At 46.0% G+C, this 20,198-nt stretch overlaps 1 non-coding gene across 1 annotated transcript; it reads right to left on the bottom strand.

The window, feature by feature from the left end:
• Positions 1 to 3,863: 3,863 nt before the first annotated feature.
• LOC146404657 (U6 spliceosomal RNA) lies at positions 3,864 to 3,970 on the bottom strand. The gene has a single exon (XR_014842677.1). It is a non-coding gene; the product is annotated as a U6 spliceosomal RNA (small nuclear RNA).
• Positions 3,971 to 20,198: the final 16,228 nt, after the last annotated feature.

Raw genomic sequence — 20,198 nt, 5'->3', positions numbered from 1 at the left:
ACTGTTCCCAAGCATGGCTTTAAGACGGAGCCTGGGGAGTTCCTGTTGTGGCTCAGCGGAAATGAATCCAACTAGTATCCAGGAGGGTGTGGGTCTGATCCCTGGCCTCGCTCAGTGGGTTAAGGATTCGGCATTGCCGTGAGCTGTGGTGTAGGTTGCCGACGCAGCTCAGATCCTGCATTGCTGATCCTAAAAAGAAAATGAATAAATAATAAGATGGAGCCTGCCCCCTCACTGGGCATCTAGAAAAGTAGAAAGATGGTTCCCACCATCAAGTTGAAAACCGTCTTCTTTCCTAGTTCTGAATTTATTCCATACTTGAGGACAGGCTTCTCCACCTTGGCACCACAGACTTTGTCGAGGGCCTTGTTGGGTGTTTAGCAGTGTCCTCCATCTCTACCTGCTGGATGTCAGTGGCACCTCTCCCTGTGGCATCCAAAATGGGTCCAGACTTTGCCACATATCCCCCTGGGAGGCAGAAACACTCCAACCGAGACCCGTTGCTCGGGGGCAGTTCCAAGAATTTTGTTTTCAAGTGAAATACTGTTAGGTAGTTGGTGTGTGGTTAATTATTTAATGTAAAGCAAGAGCTTTACCTTTTAAAAAAATTTTTTTTTTGCTTTTTAGGGCTGCCCCCCAGCATATGGAGGTTCCAGGCCAGGGGTCCAATCGGAGCTACAGCTGCTGGCCTACACCACAGCCACAGCAATGCAGGATCTGAGCTGCGTCTGCGACCTACACCGCAGCTCGTGGCAATGCCGAATCCTTAACCCACTGAGCAAGGCCAGGGATTGAATCGGCATCCTCATGGATGCTAGTTGGGAGCATTAACCACTGAGCCATGATGGGAACTCCCAGAGCTTTACCTTTTTTGTATTAAATTGCATCTGGCTGATTTTGATGCTCCATTCAGTCCGTTGGTGCCCCTCTGAATTGCGCTTTCCTGGGGTAATATAAGCTCTCTCTTCCTCAGCAGGACCATCAGCCTTGTCTTAGCTCCCATGGCTTCTGTGTCAGCCAGGGTCCCTGCAGAAAAGAGACAGCCTCAGTGGGTTAACGATCTGGCATTGCCATGAGCTGTGGTGTAGGTTGCAGATGCGGCTCGAATCCCGCGTTGCTGTGGCTCTGGCGTAGGCCGGCGGCTACAGCTCTGATGAGACCCCTCGCCTGGGAACCTCCATATGTGGCGGGAGCGGCCCAAGAAATGGCAAAAAGACAAAAAAATAAATAAAAATAAATTTTAAAAAAAAGAAGGCAAAAAAAGAAAAGAGACAGCTTGCTCACTGGTAACCGAAGGAAGTTTCACACAGGAATTGCTCTCAAAGACAGAGGCAGGATTTCAGAAATTGATGGGGTATTTTTTACAGGAGCCAAAAAGTGGAAGCAATCCAGGTGTCCCCTCCCTGATGGATGGACTGATCGTTGACATGCGGTCTGCACATTCACTGGAACACTATTCGACTTAGAAAGGAAGGAAAGTCTGACCCCTGCTGCAACGTGGATAAATCTAGAGAACATTATACTAAGTGGAATAAGCCAGACATAAAAAGACAAGTACTGTGTGCTTCCGCTTATATGAGGGTCCCTAGAGCAGCCAGATTCATAGAGACAGACAGTGGAAGCATGGATGCCCAGGGCTGGGGGAGGGAACGTGGAGTTGTGTGTAATGGGTACAGAGTTTCAGTTTTGTGAGATGAAAAGAATTCTGGAGATGGATGGAGCCGTGGCCACACAGGGATGTGACTGCTTCATGCCAAGGACCTGTGCAATTACAAAGGGTTAAGATGGTAAACTTCATGTTATGTGTATCTTGCCACAATTACAAATCAAGAAAAAGAAACCAATGAGAGAGTTCCCCTTGTGGCTCAGCAGGTGAAGAACCATACAGTGTCTGTGAGGATGTGGGTTCGACCCCTGGCCTTGCCCATTGGGTTAAGGATCTGGTGTTGCCATGAGCTGCAGTGCAGGTCGCGGATGTGGGCTCGGATCTGGTGTCGCCGTGGCTGTGGTGTAGGCTGGCAGCTACAGCTCCGATTCGACCCCCAGCCTGGGAACCTCCACATGCTTCAGGTGCGGCCCTAAAAAAAAAAAAAAAAAAAAGTGAGGACGCGTGTAAGAGCTTCTGAGCTAACTATGGCCACTCTTGCAGAATACACACACCATACTTGCTCGTCTTTGTTCTGACCTCTGCCAGCACCTGCCCAGCGCAGCCAGCTGAGCTGGAAGGCCAGGACGCCCCTGGTTTGCCCACTCAGGCCAGCAGGTTCAGGGGGAGGGCACTCCCCTTCAGCTCCGACCTCAGACACAGGACAGATCTGAGCCTTTGCGAAGAGAACCAAAGTTGGGAAAAAAATGAGGAAAGAGCCTCCCTAGGTGGGGAGGTCCTGAGCTGACTATGGGCCCTGAGAACTTGCCCTCAGAGCCAAGCCTCAAGGTCCACAAATTTCTGCAGATGAGCTATGATATGTACTATTTCCTCTTTGATAGCTGTTGTGTTTCATAATATATAATGCCATTATTATCTAAATGACAATCATGCATGTTCATAAAATACTATTACCTAATATTAATATAGACAAAAATCAATGGTGCATTGCCATTTTAAAGGGATGGAATGTGAATATAATTGCTGGGGCAGTGACAAAATGGGATCAATAAAAAGTTCCAAAGATGGCATCACGTAATTGATATCTTCCATATTACAGCCAGTAAGCACCACTGTTTTTGAGACACAGATGCAGATGTTAGAAAAGCCTGCTGAGATTTGCATTGTAATATTTCCTGAAGACCCAGATATTCCCACTAGAGGTAGCAGGAAGAGACTTCCATTTGAGTGCTGATTTATCCAATGATCTCTAGCCTCCACTGTTAATAATTGTTCTGAATACCGCTGTTCTCTGAAGCTGCCTTTTTACCCAGCATTTGTACAGCGGCATCTTCATAGCTATCTGTCCATCACTCTTTCAAGTCGGAATATTTCAGGCCCTCTCTCTTCTTGTTTTTCAGAATTAGCTTTGTGTTTGCAATGTCAAGATTTACATTTATTTATTTTTTATTAAAGTACAGTTGATTTACACTGTTGTGCCAATTTCTGCTGTACAGCAAAGTGACCCAGTCGTACATACATATACATTCTCTTTCTCATATTATCTTCCATCATGGTCTATCCCAAGAGACTGGATAGAGTTCCCTGTGCTGTACAGTAGGATCTCATTGCTCACCCATTCTAAATGGCATCATTTGCACCTGCTAACCCCAAATGCCCTGTCCATCCTATAGCCGTAGCAATGCTGAATCATTAACCCACTGCCAGGCTGAACTTTTGCCTCTGCAGCAACATGAGCCACTGCAATCAGATCCTTTAACCCACTGTGCCACAGTGGGAACTCCCAAAGGATTCCTATTTTTCTTTTATTTTTTAATTTTTTTGCTTTTTAGGGCCGCACCCATGGCATATGAAGGTTCCCTGGCTAGGGGTTGAATTGGAGCTACAGCTGCTGGCCTACAGCACAGCCACAGCAACATCAGTTCCAAGACGTGATTTTTATTTTTTCCCTTATAGCTGGTTCACAGTGTTCTGCCCATTTTCTACTGCACAGCAAGGTGACCCAGTCACACATACATATATACGTTCTTTTCCTCACATTATCCTCTGCTGTGCTCCATCACAAGTGACTAGCTAGAGTTCCCTGTGCTATACAGCAGGAGCTCATTGCTTATCCATTCCAAAGGCAATAGTTTGCATCTATTAACCCCAGATTCCCAGTCCCTCCAGGTCTCTCCCCCTCCCTCTTGGCAACCCCAAGTCTGTTCTCCAAGTCCGTGTGTTTCTTTTCTGTGGAAAGGTTTATTTGTGCCGTATAGAAAATATGGAATGCTTCATGAATTTGCAAGTCATCTTTGCAAAGGGGCCATGCTAATCTTCTCTGTATCGTTTCAATTTTAGTCTATGTGTTGCTGAAGCAAGCTCGCACACTTGGCTTTTAAATGAACTTCTCACTGAGTGGAAAATGAACAGGATGAAACACAAAGCCAGTCCAAGAGACCAATGACGTTTCCTTCTGTTACCTTTCTAGGAATGTGAATGTCTTTATGTATCATTTTTTCCCTTATAAACTCCCAAGTCTCTCTAGAAGAGAAAATAGGCAGTAAGCCCCTTGACATCAGACTTGGTGATTATTTTTTGGATTTGACACCAAAGTCGAAGACAACAAAAGCGAAAATAAGCAAGTGGAACTACATTAAACTAAAAGGTTTTTGCAGAGCAAAGAAAACCATCAACAAAATGAAAAGGCAACCTACCAAATGGGAGAAAACTTTTGCAAATCCGGAGTTCCCGTCATGGCTCAGTGGTTAACGAATCCAACTAGGAACCGTGAGGTTGCAGGTTTGATCCCTGGCCTTGCTCAGTGGTTTAAGGATCCGGCGCTGCTGTGAGCTATGGTGTAGTTCGCAGACATGGCTCAGATCCCGTGTTGCTATGGCTCTGGTGTCGGCCGGCAGCTGTAGCTCTGATTCGACCCTTAGCCTGGGAACTTCCATATGCTATGGGTGCCGTCCTAAAATGCAAAAAAAACCAACCAACCAAACAAACAAAAAAACCCTCCTGAAATCAGCTGGCTATTTGAAGACCAGTTCTGCCGGTTTTCCTACAGCATAGAGCACCTCACACCTGATCTGTGCCCTGAGCTCTTTCAGGGGGTGTTGAGGGTTGGCAGGTGCAGTGGTTCATGACCAGGACGACCTGTGAGGAGGCTGATGGCCTCTGCCAGTCTCCAGTTCATAGGTAGCATTTTCATACATATGTGAATATTATTCAACTAAAGAAAAAAAAATCTTGCCATTTGTAACAACATGGATGGAATTTGAGGACTTTCTATGGTCTCACTTATATGTAGAATTAAAAAAAAAAAAGGGCTCATGGTACAGAGATTGGTAGTTGTCAGAGGCAGGGGCTGGGGAAAGTTATAAAGTTAAAAAATCATAAGTTGATTTCACTTACCTGTGAAAAGTGTATTTGGTCACTTGGTCATACTGATTTCTGCTCAAGGACCTTCTCATAGAAATGGAGAGAAGAGACAAACTCACAAAGAGGCGAGACAAAGAAACTTCCCTGACCGCCAGACCAGCTGGTATCAAGAGAGCTTGGAGGGAAAGGAATCAACACAGGGTAGTCCTGGAGGGCTTCAGGGAGGAAGTGGGGGTTGAGCTTGTTCTTAGTGGATGGGAGTATTTGAACAGCTGGAGGGGAGAATGGAGGGAAGGCGTGGTAGGCATGGAACCAGATGAATAAAGTGTGGAGACCAGCCGAGGGCTGCACACTTGTTTCAGCCACTCACTAACTAAGATGATCAATTTGCATCCGACCCGTTGCCGGTCTTCCCACGATCATGGAGCACAGGAGCGGAGGCAGGGGACAGATGGCAGAGGAATGGGCCAAGAAAACCATGGGAAAGATTTATTTGCTCTGCACCCAGGGGGCCGAGGAGGGGGCTCTGTGGGAGCCGGGTGTCAGGCTGAGACAGTGCTGTGTAGACACAGGGATGGGCTGTCAGGCTGGGACAGTGCTGTGCAGATTCAGGGACAGGGGTGGGGTGGGGGGGCAGGCATTGGAGCAGAGGGAGCAGGGGAGTGAAAGTCGTAAGAACTCAGGCCCCGTTGTACCCACACAGAGCACAGTGACAGAGCTGCAGCCCCCACCTGAGTCCCTTCCTGGAAGGACAGGCAGGTGGGGCTGGGGGCAGCCTGACACCTGCTCAGTTTTAGGACTTGCCACTAGATTTCATTAATCCTTTATTCGTCCCTTAAATAGGTCAAATCACTCTCACACCATCCGTAGGGTTTATTGATTTTTGTGCTATAGAGCTTTGCTGCATTGCTAAAAATCCATTACCAATTTATAAGAGCGAGAGATGAAACAGCTGTTAGCCTTTCCTGATTGAACGAGGAAGCGGGAAAAAAAAGTCTTCGGAAAACAGAGGAGGGGCGAGGAAATTGCATGAATTTTTCAAGCCGGGACCCCTACAGACAAGTCCCTTTTCTCTCATTTTCCAAGTGTTTGGTAGACGGTTTGTGGGAGATGAGGTTTTATCCGCTTCTATTTCATCTTCCCTGAGTATGTTTGACTGGGATGTTGGGGGCGGGCTGAGCGGGTAATTTATGCTCGGAGAACATCAAACAGACCGCAAATCGCTTGTTCCATTTCATCTCTGAAAGGACCAGGCGGTTAATTAGGATGGGCCTGCGACTTTGACTTGAGGCAGGAAATCTTAAGGAGGTCAGGCCTTCTCCTGGCAGAGAATCTTTCGAAGGAGCTCTAGGTCACAGTTGTGCTGAGTCTAAACAGCAGACCTAGCTAAGCTGTGGGGGCCCCTGCTGTAGCCGTGGGTGATGGCCTTGGGGCTCCTCCCTTATGCAACCCTGCCCCCCATCATCTCCAAACCCTCTCCTGTGCCCTTAAGAGCCAGACTGGGGCAGGGCTGTTGGCAGAGGGAGTGGCATGAGCCCTGGGGGCTGGGCCTCTGCTAGGGAACCAGGATAGGAACACCTGGTGGGATCTGTCCCCTCTGCTGCACTCGAAGTGGCAGCTGGATCCTGGAGAGCGCTTCTCTGCAAGGAGCTTGGAAAAAGAAAAAGATCTTAAAGAAAGATTTGGGGCTGCCAGTGGAAAGGGCTAATTAAGTCTGGGTAGGAGGAATTCCTCTGGGATCTCCCGAATTGCCAAGAAAATCTGACAAAAGCAAGACCTGGGTGAAAGAAGTGACTTACTTAAAGGAGGGAAATCCAAAAGCCAAAAGCAGTGGGTTCACAGCTGCAATCTCGGCTCCCTTTCCTGGCGGAAGCAGGTGTTAAGAAACTCCGGGAGGTGAAGTTCCTGTCATGGTGCAGTGGTTAACAAATCTGACTAAGAACCATGAGGTTGCGGGTTCGATCACTGGCCTTGCTCAGTGGATTAACGATCTGGCGTTGCTGTGAGCTGTGGTGTAGGTTGCAGACACGGCTCGGATCCTGTGTCGCTGTGGCTCTGGCGTAGGCCGGTGGCTACAGCTCTGATTCGACCCCTAGCCTGGGAACCTCCATATGCCGTGGGAGCGGCCCAAGAAATGGCAACAAAAGACAAAAAAAAAAAAGAAAGAAAGAAACTCCGGGAGGGATGGTGTATTAGTTATCCCAGGACATCTTCAGTAAGGGACACAAACCAGGTCAACTCACTGGTTCCTAATCAGGAGAAACTAGAAATTACTAAGGCTCTGAGTTTAAATTAGCAATTAGGAGTTCCCTGGTGGCACAGTGGGTTAAGGACCTGGCGTTGTCACTGCTGTGGCTTGGGTTCCATTCCTGGCCCAGGAGCTTCTGCATGCTGTGGGGGAAAAAGAAAAGAACAACTAGGAGTTAAAGGTATATCACTGAAAACCTTTAGAAACATTTGTCTAGCCTTTCGAAGGAAATAAGGTGAAAAATTCGGTACTGCTCTGAGCTGTTTTTCACAGCCAGTTCAGTCAAGGCTTCCCACCTGCATCAGTGGGACTGTTTCTTCTCGTGCTCAGCTAAGAGTGCTGAGGATTCTCTGTGACAGAGCACAAGACCTCACGGTCAGTGTGGATTAAGAGCCCTAGAGTCATGGGAGAAAATGCAAAGGTGGAATTTAAAGTAGGTAAAAGGGGAGTTCCCGCTGGGGCCCAGCAAAATGAATCCGACTGGACGTGAGTTCAATCCCTGGCTTTGCTCAGTGGGTTAAGGATCCAGTGTTGCTGTGAGCTGTGCTGTAGGTCGCAGATGCAGCTTGAATCCCATGTTGCCGTGGCTGTGGTGTAGGCGAGCAGCTGCAGCTCCCATTCGATCCCTAGACTGGGAACCTCCATATGCCACAAGTGCAGCCCTAAAAAGCAAAAATAAATAACTAAAGGAGGTAAAAGATGGAGCAAAGCCCGGATGTGCCTCTGCTGGTGCTCCCCAGGGACCTGGTCTGTGTGCTGCAGGGAGTGTGGGCAGGGAGGGAGAGGGCAGGGGGGGAAATGCAGGACACCCCAGTGGAGGTGTCCTTCCGAAGACAGGGGGGGAAATGCAGGACACCCCAGTGGAGGTGTCCTTCTGAAGACAGAATGCTGTCACCTTCCTGCCACTGGTCCAGGCCGTCTGGAATCCTAAGGAATGCTCTAAATTAACAGCAAGAGCTGGTGAAAATCTAAAATGTGAAAGGACATAGCATTCCTTGGAGAAGGGACAGAGCCCCAGGGACCAGGGCACCAACTCGACACTGAGAGCTGTCTTACCCGCCTCCTCCCTCCACCTCCTTCCACTTATCCATCAGAGCTAGGAAGGGTCCGAGAAACAGGTGACAGAGACCATGGCCTAGACTTTGCCCAAGTCCACCTGGACATTCTCCTTCTGCACCCACTGAAGAGATAATGACCTTTTTCTGGCCATGTGTGGCCTTCTGGTCTCTACAGGGCTCCACTTGTGCGAAGATAACTTTTTAGTGGCCTTTTTTATTTTATTTTATTTTATTTTTTGCTTTTTAGGGCCACACTCGTGGCATAGGGGTCGAATCGCAGCTACAGCTGCCGGCATACACTACAGCCACAGCAACGCAGAATCCGAGCCACATCTGCAACCTACACCACAGCTCATGGCAACACCAGATCCTTAACCCACTGAGTGAGGCCAGGGATTGAACCCACAATCTCATGGTTCCTAGTTGGATTTGTTTCCCCTGAGCCACGACGGGAACTCCTTTACTGGCTTTTCAGGCACCTCAAGTTCTATTCGGTAATACATAGCAATGGGGTTTCTAAAAATTCTCTCGCGATCTCTAAGGGATGATATTGATGAGGCTTGCTGACTTAGATTTCAGGAAACAGTGAGCCGTTCTGTTTCCTCAGATTAAGAGAACAACCTCTCATCCCTGCAAATTCTCTTGTCAAGTGATCCTTCCCCACAAAGAATACATTTTTGGCTTTTCCTTTTAGGAAGGTCATTTCTCACTCAGTCTCTTCCTTTTCACACGCATTGTGTTCAACTCCACTGGGATTGAGAACCAGTTGTCTGTGGGAATTTGAATCCAGAAGGAGCAGCTTGCAGGACCCTTTGTAACTTTGCTAGTAAAGATCTTTCTCTCTTTTGTTCTTTTTTCCCACTGACGGGACATTAAAGCCTTGATATCAACTGCTTTGAAACGGAACCTAAAAGAAAAGAAAAGAAGAAGAAGAAGGGAGTTCCTGTCGTGGCTCAGTAGTTAACAAACCTGACTAGTACCCATGAGGACGTAGGTTCGATCCTTGGCCTTGCTCAGTGGGTTAAGGACCGGGCATTGCCGTGAGCTGAGGTGTAGCTCGCAGACATGGCTTGGATCCCGTGTTGCTGTGGCTGTGGTGTAGGCTGTAGCTCCAATTCGACCCCTAGCCTAGGAACTTGCATATGCTGCAGGTGAGGCCCTAAAAGAAAAAAAAAAAAAAAGGAAAAGAAAAGAAAAGAAAAAGAAACTGAACCTGAGTGTGGAACACCTAAACTTGGAGGAAAAAGGAAGGAGGAAAACAAAGAATATGTAATTTCCTGTGGTCTGTAGATAAACAAACCTGTACCAAGTGAATACTTTTCATTTCTTTCTTGACCAAGGAACCCAACTGATTCTCTGTGTCATTAGGGACTTAACTGTCTTCCGGACCCAGGGATTTTGTTTATTTCTATGTTCTGTTAACTCATGGGATCTCTGTTTCTTTCTTTAAATTTTTATTTTCTTAAAGTATTGTTGATTTACAGTGGTTCTTCAAGTTTTGCTGTACAGCAAAGCGACCCAATTACGCCCCATTGCCCATCCACTTCAAATGTGATAGTTTACATCCCCAAAACCCCCCAAATGCCTGTCCATCCTACTTCCCCCCGGGTGCCCCAAGGGACCCCAAGTCTGCTCTCCTTGGCCATGATTGGTTTCTGTTTTTTTAGATCGGATCATCTGCTCCATGTTTTAGATTCCACAAATAAGTCTTTTTGACTTGCTTCACACTGTATGAGAGTCTCTGGTTTCATCCATGTTGCTGTAAATGGCATTCATTTATCCCTTATGGCTGAGTAGTATTCCATTGTGTATATGTACCACATCTTCTCAATCCATTCATCTGCGGATGGACATTTAGCTTGTTTCATGTCTTGGCTATTGTCAATAGTGCTGCAATGAACATAGGAGGGCATGTACCTTTTTCAAGGAAAATTTTGTCTGGTTATAAGCCCAGCAGTGGGATTGCTGGATCATATGGTAGTTCTATATTTGATCTATGTTTCTTGCTGCATTTTTCTTAGAAAAAAATGGCTGTCTTTTAAAAAATTTTTTTGGAGGAGGGTTGATTTACAATGTTGGGTTAGTAAAGAAACTCAGTGATGCATATACATAGATCCATTCTTTTTCAGAATCTTGCCCCATATAGGTTATTACGGAATATTGGGTAGAGTTCCCAGTTCTCTACAGTAGGTCCTTGTTAGTTATCTATTTTATGTACAGTAGTGTGTATATGTTCATCCTAGCCTCCTAATTTATCTCTCCCCCCATCATTTCCCTTCTGGTAACCAGAAGTTTGATTTTGAAATCTGAGTCTGTTTCTATTTTGTCTTTGTGAGCAGGTGTTAGATTGGTCTGGCTTTTAGGTTGTTGCTTTATGCCAGAGTTTAAAATGCCACTTGAAAAGACTGGCCCTGCAAATTGTTTAAACTCTTGAGTGGCAAGCACCTGTGACTTCTTCATAATCATCGGTTTCCCTGTAAAGTGCCATCATCCCAAAGAGATGACACTTTAGATGTTGGCATTTTATCCAAAATGATGCAGCGACATTCTATGGTCCCCCTCACCCGGGGCAACAGCTCACGGAGAAAAGTCAAGAGCCTCCAGCACTGAACAGACGGGTGCATGTGTCTTTTTCAATGAAAGTTTTGTCATCCCTGCCTGTTGTGCACTCAGCTGGGGGTTTAAAGTGTCCCTAAACAGTGAGGGACTGTCTCTATTCGTCCACGTGCTGGCTCCTCCCTGTCTATGAGCCTCATGCATATTGGAATTAATCTATGGTGACAGGGGCCTTCCCAAAAGTGTTCCCCTATATACCTTTCTCCTGGCAGTTATGGGGAAGGTCAAAATTTCTTCTTGAGTTTTGTGGGCTTGATTGTTTTCAGGTCAACACAATCCCCATGACAAACGTATTTTGGAGTGGCAGATTTTGCTGCCTCGTAGGAATGACTTATGCATATGTTGGAAATATGCTTTGTTTGGGAGTTCCCGTTGTAGCGCAGTGGAAACAAATCCGACTAGGATCCATAAGGATGTGGGTTCAATCTCTGGCCTCACTTGGTGGGTCAGGGATCTGGCATTGCTGTGAGCTGTGGTATAGGTGGCAGACTCGGCTTGGATCTCGGGTTGCTGTGGCTGTGCAGCAGCTGCTGTGTCTGTGGAGCAGCTGCAGCTCCAATTCCACCCCTAGCCTGGGAACTTCCATATGCAGCAGGTGTGGCCCTAAAAAGCAAAAAGAAAGAAAGGAAGGAAGAAAGAAAGGGAAAATATGCTTTGTTAGAAATCCATTACTTTTTTCACTCTAAACATTTCATCCAAAACAATGGAATGCAGTAGATTTTAAGACGCATTTTACAAAAGTATCAAAGTCTTTATGAAATTTCAACCTTTTGTTTGAAGAAATAGGCATTGTCAAAATAATCTCATGACTTTTTCCTGCAATGTTTGTAAATAACTTCTTTCTTTTTCTTTGGTGTCCTGATACAAGGTAGCCTAGCTTTATTCCTATAAGCTGTAAATTTGTCCAGAAAGCATATCACATATATTGATTAAGTCTCCTGAATTCTCAGCATCCCTTGTTGTTCCTTAAAAACAGTCCCTTCTTGATGTGAAGCTTATGGCAGCAATGCAAACACACATTGTAGCTTCCTTAGGAACGTGCATGCTTTGTCTCAAGCCTCTGCTGAAATTCCTGCAGTGGACTCGACAGTAATGACAACACTGGAAAGCATGGCACTCAGCACGGAGGCAGGGACGGAAGAATCCCCAGCAAGGCATCAGATCAGATATTCAGTTGTGATTCAAAACAAAAGGGGAGAATCAATGAACCTTAAAAGAGACAAGGAGGCTGTGGTCAGCCTGCAGTTGGCAGCAATGGCAGGAGGGAGGGTTCAGAGAGAAGGGGTCTACCCCTGGTGGGCTGGGCCAGAGTGATGAGTGACAGGCGGGGACAGGCTGTGAAGTGGGGTTGACCAAGACATGGCACCTCCTTCCATCAGGAGTTGAGGAAGGACTGCAGGAGGAAGTGAGCTGCGGGGCCGGGATCTGCAGAACTTAAGCACAGAGCTTGGCATGATTTTCCTTGTTGAACTAGTGTATCTTGAAGCTCAGGAAAGAACCCAACCAGCTGGTGTGGCACTACTGCTCCAGAGCCACCTGGCGGCATGTTGGCTGCCAGATCACGAGAGTGCCCACCTTCTTTATTCAATCAACAAACACTGATAGAAGGCTTTTTCTGGACCAGGCTTAGGTTTTATTTTTATTTTTTTGTCGTTTTGCCTTTTCTAGGGCCACTCTCTCGGCATATGGAGGTTCCCAGGCTAGGGGTCTAATCAGAGCTGTAGCTGCCAGCCTACACCACAGCCACAGCAATGTGGGATCCGAGCCTCGTCTGCAAACTATACCACAGCTCACAGCAACGCCCAATCCTTAACCCACTGAGCAAGGCCAGGGATGGAACCTGCAACCTCATGGTTCCTAGTCAGATTTGTTAACCACTGAGCCACGACGGGAACTCCAGGTTTTATTTTTCAAGTTGTTACCCAGAAGGGAGGCAAGAAAGAAAGCGGGGGGCGCCAGTGACAAGGCTCCTGGAATATTCCTCAGAAGAGAGGACACGGCTTAGACTGACAGGGGTGGGCAGGATCTGACGGCTTCAGAGACCCCCAACACCTGCTGGTGGATTGGATGTGGGTGAGAGAGAGAAGGATGAGGCCAGGGTGACTGCTGTTTCTATGCTGGGCAATTAGTAGAGGGACATTGTGTTCATCAAGACGAGGGGGGTCTGTGGGAGGTTTTTGAAGATGGAACACTCAGTTTTGGATATGTTAGCTCCGCAGTCCATTCAAGATGTGTCGGGAAAGCATTTGGCCCAATGGGTCCAGAATCCAAGTGCTGGAGAATCAATTTGGTGTTTGTAGGTATTTGGATAGCATTTCAAACTTTGAGGCTGCGTTATTCGAGTGAGTGCCTAAAATATCTGTTGTGTAGATTCAAGGAAAAGGAAAGGATATATTAACTTTAGAACAACCATTAAGGAGTTCCTGGTGGCCCAGCAGGACCTCTGAACCGCTGGGATGTGGATTCAATCCCTGGGCCGGCACAGTGAGTTAAGGATCCTGCATTGCTGTGGCTGTGGTGTAGGTGGCACCTGTAGCGCAGATCTGATCCCTGGCCCTAGGAACTCCATATGCCACAGAGCGGCCAAAAAAGGTAAAAAGGGGGGAAAAAAATCACCCAAGGAATAATAAGGATGGAACTTAGAACTGGCCTGGTGAGAAAGGTGGGGAGATGTGTCGGAGACAAAATCTGGGAATTTTCTGACCTGGAGACGGACACTGATGGTCTGACTTATGTCTGCAGCCCCAAAGTGTGTCAGAGGACCTGCATTGTACCTGATGGCCATTCACTGTCAGAGGAGTGAAAGAGTGAGTGAGTGAATGAATGGAAGCCTTCAGGAAGCCAGTCAGGCTTCCGGAGACTGGGCTGGGCTGCCTGGGGGTCCAAGATGGCAGCTCCTGGATGTCCCGGGGTCCCCCTCGCCATCCTCACCAGATGTTTTATTGGCTGTTTGGGAGCTTTCTTAGCAGGCTGACCCCTCGCTTTTCTTACTCCTGGAAAGGAAATGAATCCTCCTGTCTGGCTCCCTTTTCTCTGATAATAGGACCCACAGTGGGTCCTCTGGCACCACCAGGCTGAGAGAGAGATGGGTGGGAAAGGCAGATCGCCCCCAGGAAAGCTCAGGGTCTGCCTCCTTCTGTTCTGCAGAAGCTCTCACTGGGGGAACTGAATGCACCACGGCCACAGCTAATCTGCCAGATCAACTTCACATTCAAGGAGAAAGGCGGAGAAGCAGATTCCCATTAACTCCAGCACAGGGATAATTTGCATGTCTCTGCTAAACATCTTGTCTGTTTTTTGCTTCATTACCAGGGCAAACTTTATGCTCTCTTTCGGTGAAGCCCTGAGATGCCTTTAATTCAACTGGGCTGTTGCTGCAGAGCCGTTTTCAGGGGAAGGAATCTTGTAGGTGAGGAAAAGCAAACTGTCCCAGGTGTAGCTTTGTCACTTATCTCAGCAGATGGCCAAAGGGGCAGCTGCACCCATGGGGATGCTGCCCCTCCCCCAGCCCTGCTGGGAGGAGGGAGAGGTGGGACATCCAGGAGCTGCCTCTCCAGGGCAGGTGCAGGCCCAGCTGGGGCTCCTGAAATGTAGCACCTTCCCTCTGCATCTGCAGCTGCATCTGGAGTGAGGGCCGCCTGGGGACTAGTTGTCTGGGGTGCTGGCAGCCAGCAGGGGAGGCAGGTCAGCGGGGAGACCACAGATGGGCTCCGCTTGGTGCACGCACCAGGCTGGACACCGCCCCACAGGGCAGTGCTGTTTGTGTATCCTGACTGTACAGAGAAGGGGTCCTGGAGGCTTCCATGGTTGACCTGCTGGTGTCCGAGTGGTTGTGGACGAGAATGTAGGGTCCTGACTGCAGAGCCTGAGTCTGCTGTTTGAACGCAGAATCACTCACATGCTCTCTGACTGAACATGTTGCTGTTCCATTATTCCCCTGGACCACAAGCTTCTGGGAGTCAGGGACCCTGGCAGGACACTCCTAGTGAGACCAGAAAGATGATACTGGAATCCGGGTTCTTGTTCATGGCAGTCGGAGAATGAACTCCATGAACACACAGGCAGCAAGAAAACAAGCAAAGTCTTTATTAAAGAAAAGCAAATAGATCCCAGGACAGGCCGGGAGAGGGGAGAAGAGCCCCTCTTCTCTATTGTCCTTTAGGGGTTTTTATTCCTTAAAGATGAGATGGGTACCAACGTGGGGCCCAGAAAGATGTGGTTTTCTCCCCTTGGCCTTGCTCAATTACCTCTATCAGTCCTTCTCCAATAGGGTTTTAGGGGTGGAAATGTCCCGTAAGTTTTATGGTTTCTTTGTCCTTTTCTTTACTTAGCCTAAGTCATCATTCCTCTCATTTCTTTTTTACCAGTTGAGGAGTGGGTTAGAGACTCGAATTTCCTATAGTAAACAGTCTGTGGGGAATGCGCATTTCCTACAATAAAACAAGGCCTGTGAAAGTGTTACTCTCTGGAGCCCTTAAGCCACAAAGGCTAATCAATATCCATATCAAAAGAATGTATCTGAGCCCTTGTTCCTACACTAACTACCTGAATTAATATTCTGCCTCACTAGGGCTGTGGGAGCCACCAGGGGTCAGCTGGGCACCTGGCCAGGCACTCTGCCTATGCCAGAGTCACAGCAACGCAGGATCCGAGCTGCGTCTTCGACCTACACCACAGCTCACGGCAACGAAGGATCCTTAACCCACTGAGCAAGGCCAGGGATGGAACCTGCAACCTCATGGTTCCTAGTCGGATTCGTTAACCACTGCGCCACGACAGGAACTCCCTAGTTGGATTCATTAACCTCTGAGCCACGAAGGTAACTCTGAAAGCTGGTGTTTTATTCAAGAATTTTTAAAAGAATATAGTTAAGAGTAAAACAATCGAAAATGAATTCAAGACTAATGGTCCTAATTGGGATACATTTCATAAACAGCAGTAAATCATGTCTCTCAGCAAACTGAATAGTCTCTCACCTACTGTTATAAACTGTGGCCTTTTTTTGTAGACACCCATATAGGCAGTTAGCGCTCTTAGGAAGGCACGACTTGGCCTTGGGATTTTATATTACTGAGTCACGGTGGAAAACACACCAAGGACCAAAGCTATTTCATAATAGAGAACCAAGCCATTGAACTTTTCCTCTCGAATGTCTCATGACTGATGTGAATAGGATTTTATCAATAACCTAAGCTGAGATCCTAGTTTGTCTTACTGGAAAACAATACACGGCAATAAGCACTCCTGGTGGACCTTCGTCAGAACCAGCACTGGAATACAGTCAATGAACACACACATAGAGGCATGAGATCTCAGGAAACTCAGACCCTGGACCTTCCAAGACAATCTGCAGATGGGATTCTGCAAAAGGAAAGAGGTAACTCTTTAAACACAGCTCTTTTGGAAAGGCCACCAGGGTGGAAGTACTTATATGCAAATGAAGGACTCAATGTTAATTTCTTTCTCTTGCAGCTTGGTGGGAGCTGGGAAACAATTCTGCAGCTACAGGGATCTTTACAAGCTTCTGGACATGGTCGCTTATGGAGCTGCACCATTGGACAGACCAGGGGCTCACGGGTGTGGGGATGAAGGACCACAGGGGAACCTCAGGAATGCAGATTCCAGGGCTCCTCTCAGGGGCTGTGGTTCCAGAGGTCTAGGTGGGTGGCCCAGACACCTGGACATGAGCAGCTGAGACCCACATTGTGAAAACCACTTTGTCCCCCAACTCCCATCTACTGACCTTGTCCTGGGGAAACTCCTGACTTTCCAGGTTCTCTCAGCTTAGTGTTTCCTTTTCAAATTGGCTTTCCCTTCCCTGCTCCTTTGAGACGTCTTTTATTTCAGTGTTTAGATTCCCCACATGGGCTGCCAGGTTTGCTTTGTGTGAAGATGAGCTGTCAGCAGTGACGGCGCCCCCAGCTTGCAGCCTGGGGCCCCTCAGGCTACTGACTACACGCCCTCGCTTTGCGGCTTCCTCCTGTTTCATGAGTGTTGGTACAGAGTCTGACAAGATTACTTAGAGATGATTAACCCCTTCCTTGGGGCGATAACTTGCGTTCCTTCTGACAGTAGGTGCTGGTCCTCTGTATTGGCAAAAAAAAGGGCAGAAACGAGAAGAAAAGTTCTGAAATCTATTGACCTGTGGTTTTTTTTTCTTTTTAATTTTTTTATTTTCCCACTGTACAGCAAGGGGGTCAGGTTATCCTTACATGTATACATTACAATTACATTTTTTCCCCCCACCCTTTCTTCTGTTGCAACATGAGTATCTAGACAAAGTTCTCAATGCTATTCAGCAGGATCGCCTTGTAAATCTATTCTAAATTGTGTCTGATAACCCCAGGCTCCCGATCCCTCCCACTCCCTCCCCCTCCCATCAGGCAGCCACAAGTCTTTTCTCCAAGTCCATGATTTTCTTTTCTGAGATGTTCATTTGCGCTGGATATTAGATTCCAGTTATAAGTGATATCATATGGCATTTGTCTTTGTCTTTCTGGCTCATTTCACTCAGGATGAGATTCTCTAGTTCCATCCATGTTGCTGCAAATGGCATTATGTCATCCTTTTTTATGGCTGAGTAGTATTCCATTGTGTATATATACCACTCTTCCGAATCCAATCATCTGTTGATGGACATTTTCGTTGTTTCCATGTCCTGGCTATTGTGAATACTGCTGCAATGAACATGCGGGTGCATGTGTCTCTTTTAAGTAGAGTTTTGTCCGGATAGATGCCCAAGAGTGGGATTGCGGGGTCATATGGAAGTTCTATGTATAGATTTCTAAGGTATCTCCAAACCGTTCTCCATAGTGGCTGTACCAGTTTCCATTCCCACCAGCAGTGCAGGAGGGTTCCCTTTTCTCCACAGCCCCTCCAGCACTTGTTATTTGTGGATTTATTAATGATGGCCATTCTGACTGGTGTGAGGTGGTATCTCATGGTAGTTTTGATTTGCATTTCTCTTATAATCAGCGATGTTGAGCATTTTTTCATGTGTTTGTTGGCCATCTGTATATCTTCTTTGGAGAAATGTCTATTCAGGTCCATTTTTCCATTGATTGATTGGCTTTTTTGCTGTTGGGTTGTATAAGTTGCTTATATATTCTAGAGATTAAGAATATATTGATTGCCCATTTTTCCATTGATTGATTGGCTTTTTTGCTGTTGGGTTGTATAAGTTGTTTATATATTCTAGAGATTAAGCCCTTGTCAGTTGCATCATTTGAAACTATTTTCTCCCATTCTGTAGGTTGTCTTTTTGTTTTCTTTTTGGTTTCCTTTGCTGTGCAAAAGCTTTTCAGTTTGATGAGGTCCCATGGGTTTATTTTTGCTCTAATTTCTATTGCTTTGGGAGACTGACCTGAGAAAATATTCATAATGTTGATGTCAGAGAGTGTTTTGCCTATGTTCTCTTCTAGGAGTTTGATGGTGTCCTGTCGTATATTTAAGTCTTTCAGCCATTTTGAGTTTATTTTTGTGCATGGTGTGAGGGTGTGTTCTAGTTTCATTGCTTTGCATGCAGCTGTCCAGGTTTCCCAGCAATGCTTGCTGAATAGACTTTCTTTTTCCCATTTTATGTTCTTGCCTCCCTTGTCAAAGATTAATTGACCATAGGTGTCAGGGTTTATTTCCGGGTTCTCTATTCTGTTCCATTGGTCTGTCTGTCTGTTTTGGTACCAGTACCACACTGTTTTGATGACTGTGGCTTTGTAGTATTTCTTGAAGTCTGGGAGAGTTATGCCTCCTGCTTGGTTTTTGTTTCTCAGGATTGCTGTGGTGATTCTGGGTCTTTTGTTGTTCCATATACATGTTTGGATTGTTTGTTCTAGTTCTGTGAAAAATGTCATGGGTCATTTGATAGGGATTGCATTGAATGTGTAGATTGCTTTGGGTAGTATGGCCATTTTTACAATATTGATTTTTCCATTCTAGGAACATGGACTATCTTTCCATTTCTTTACATCCTCTTTGATTTCTTTGATTAAAGTTTTATAGTTCTCGGCATATAGGTCCTTTACCTCCTTGGTCAGGTGTATTCCGAGGTATTTGATTTTGTGAGGTGCAATTTTAAAAGGTATCGTATTTTTGTATTCCTTTTCTAATATTTCATTGCTGGTATACAGAAATGCAACTGACTTCTGAATGTTAATCTTATATCCTGCTACTTTGCTGAATTTATTAATCAGTTCAAGGAGTTTTGGGGTTGAGTCCTTAGAGTTTTCTAGGTATGGTATCATGTCATCTGCATACAGTGACAGTTTGATCTCTTCTCTTCCTATATGGATGCCTTTTATTTCTTTTGTTTGTCTAATTGCTGTGGCTAGGCCTTCCAAAACTATGTTGAAGAGCAGTGGGTGAGAGTGGGCATCCCTGTCTTGTTCCAGATGTGAGAAGGCTTTCAGTTTTTCCCCATTGAGTATTATATTTGCTGTGGGTTTATCATAAATGGCTTTGATTATATTCAGGAATGTTCCCTCTTATACCCACTTTGGCGAGGGTCTTGATCATGAATGGATGTTGGACTTTGTCAAATGCTTTTTCTGCGTCTATTGAGATGATCATATGATTTTTGACTTTTTTTTTGTTAATGTGGTGTATGATGCTGATTGATTTGCGTATGTTGAACCATCCTTGTGAACCTGGGATGAACCCAACCTGGTCATGGTGTATAATTTTTTTGGTATGTTGTTGGATTCATTTGGCTAAGATTTTGTTGAGAATTTTTGCATCTATATTCATCAATGATATTGGCCGATAGTTTTCTTTTTTGGTGGTATCTCTGCCTGGTTTTGGAATTAGGATGATGGTGGCATCATAGAATGTCTTTGGGAGTAGTCCTTCTTCTTCAGCCTTTTGAAAGAGTTTAAGGAGGATGGGCACCAATTCCTCTTTATATGTTTGATAGAATTCACCTGTGAAGCCATCTGGTCCTGGACTTTTATTTGTAGGGAATGATTTTATGACCTCTTCAATTTCATTTCTAGTGATCGGTTTGTTCAGTTGGTCTGTTTCTGCTTGATTCAGTTTTGGCAGGCTGTAAGATTCTAGAAAATTGTCCATTTCTTCCAGATTGTCAAACTTGTTGCCGTATAGTTGTTCATAGTATTCTCTTATGGTTTTTTGTATTTCTGCTGTATCCGTTGTGATTTCTCCTTTTTCATTTATAATTTTGTTTATTTGGGTTCTTTCTCTCCTCTTTTTAGTGAGTCTGGCCAGGGGTTTGTCAATTTTGTTTACCTTTTCAAAGAACCAGCTCTTGGTTTTATTAATTTTCCCTATTGTTTTTTGCTTATTTCATGAAAGA

The sequence above is a fragment of the Sus scrofa genome, chromosome 3 (genome assembly GCF_054392235.1).
Source record: "Sus scrofa isolate SSC_HxYL_T2T_F1_AM1 chromosome 3, Sscrofa_HxYL_maternal_Yorkshire_Landrace_v2.0, whole genome shotgun sequence".
Lineage (NCBI taxonomy): Eukaryota > Metazoa > Chordata > Mammalia > Artiodactyla > Suidae > Sus > Sus scrofa.
Note: the sequence above shows the minus strand (reverse complement) of the source record. Positions and strands in the feature narration are given on the sequence as shown.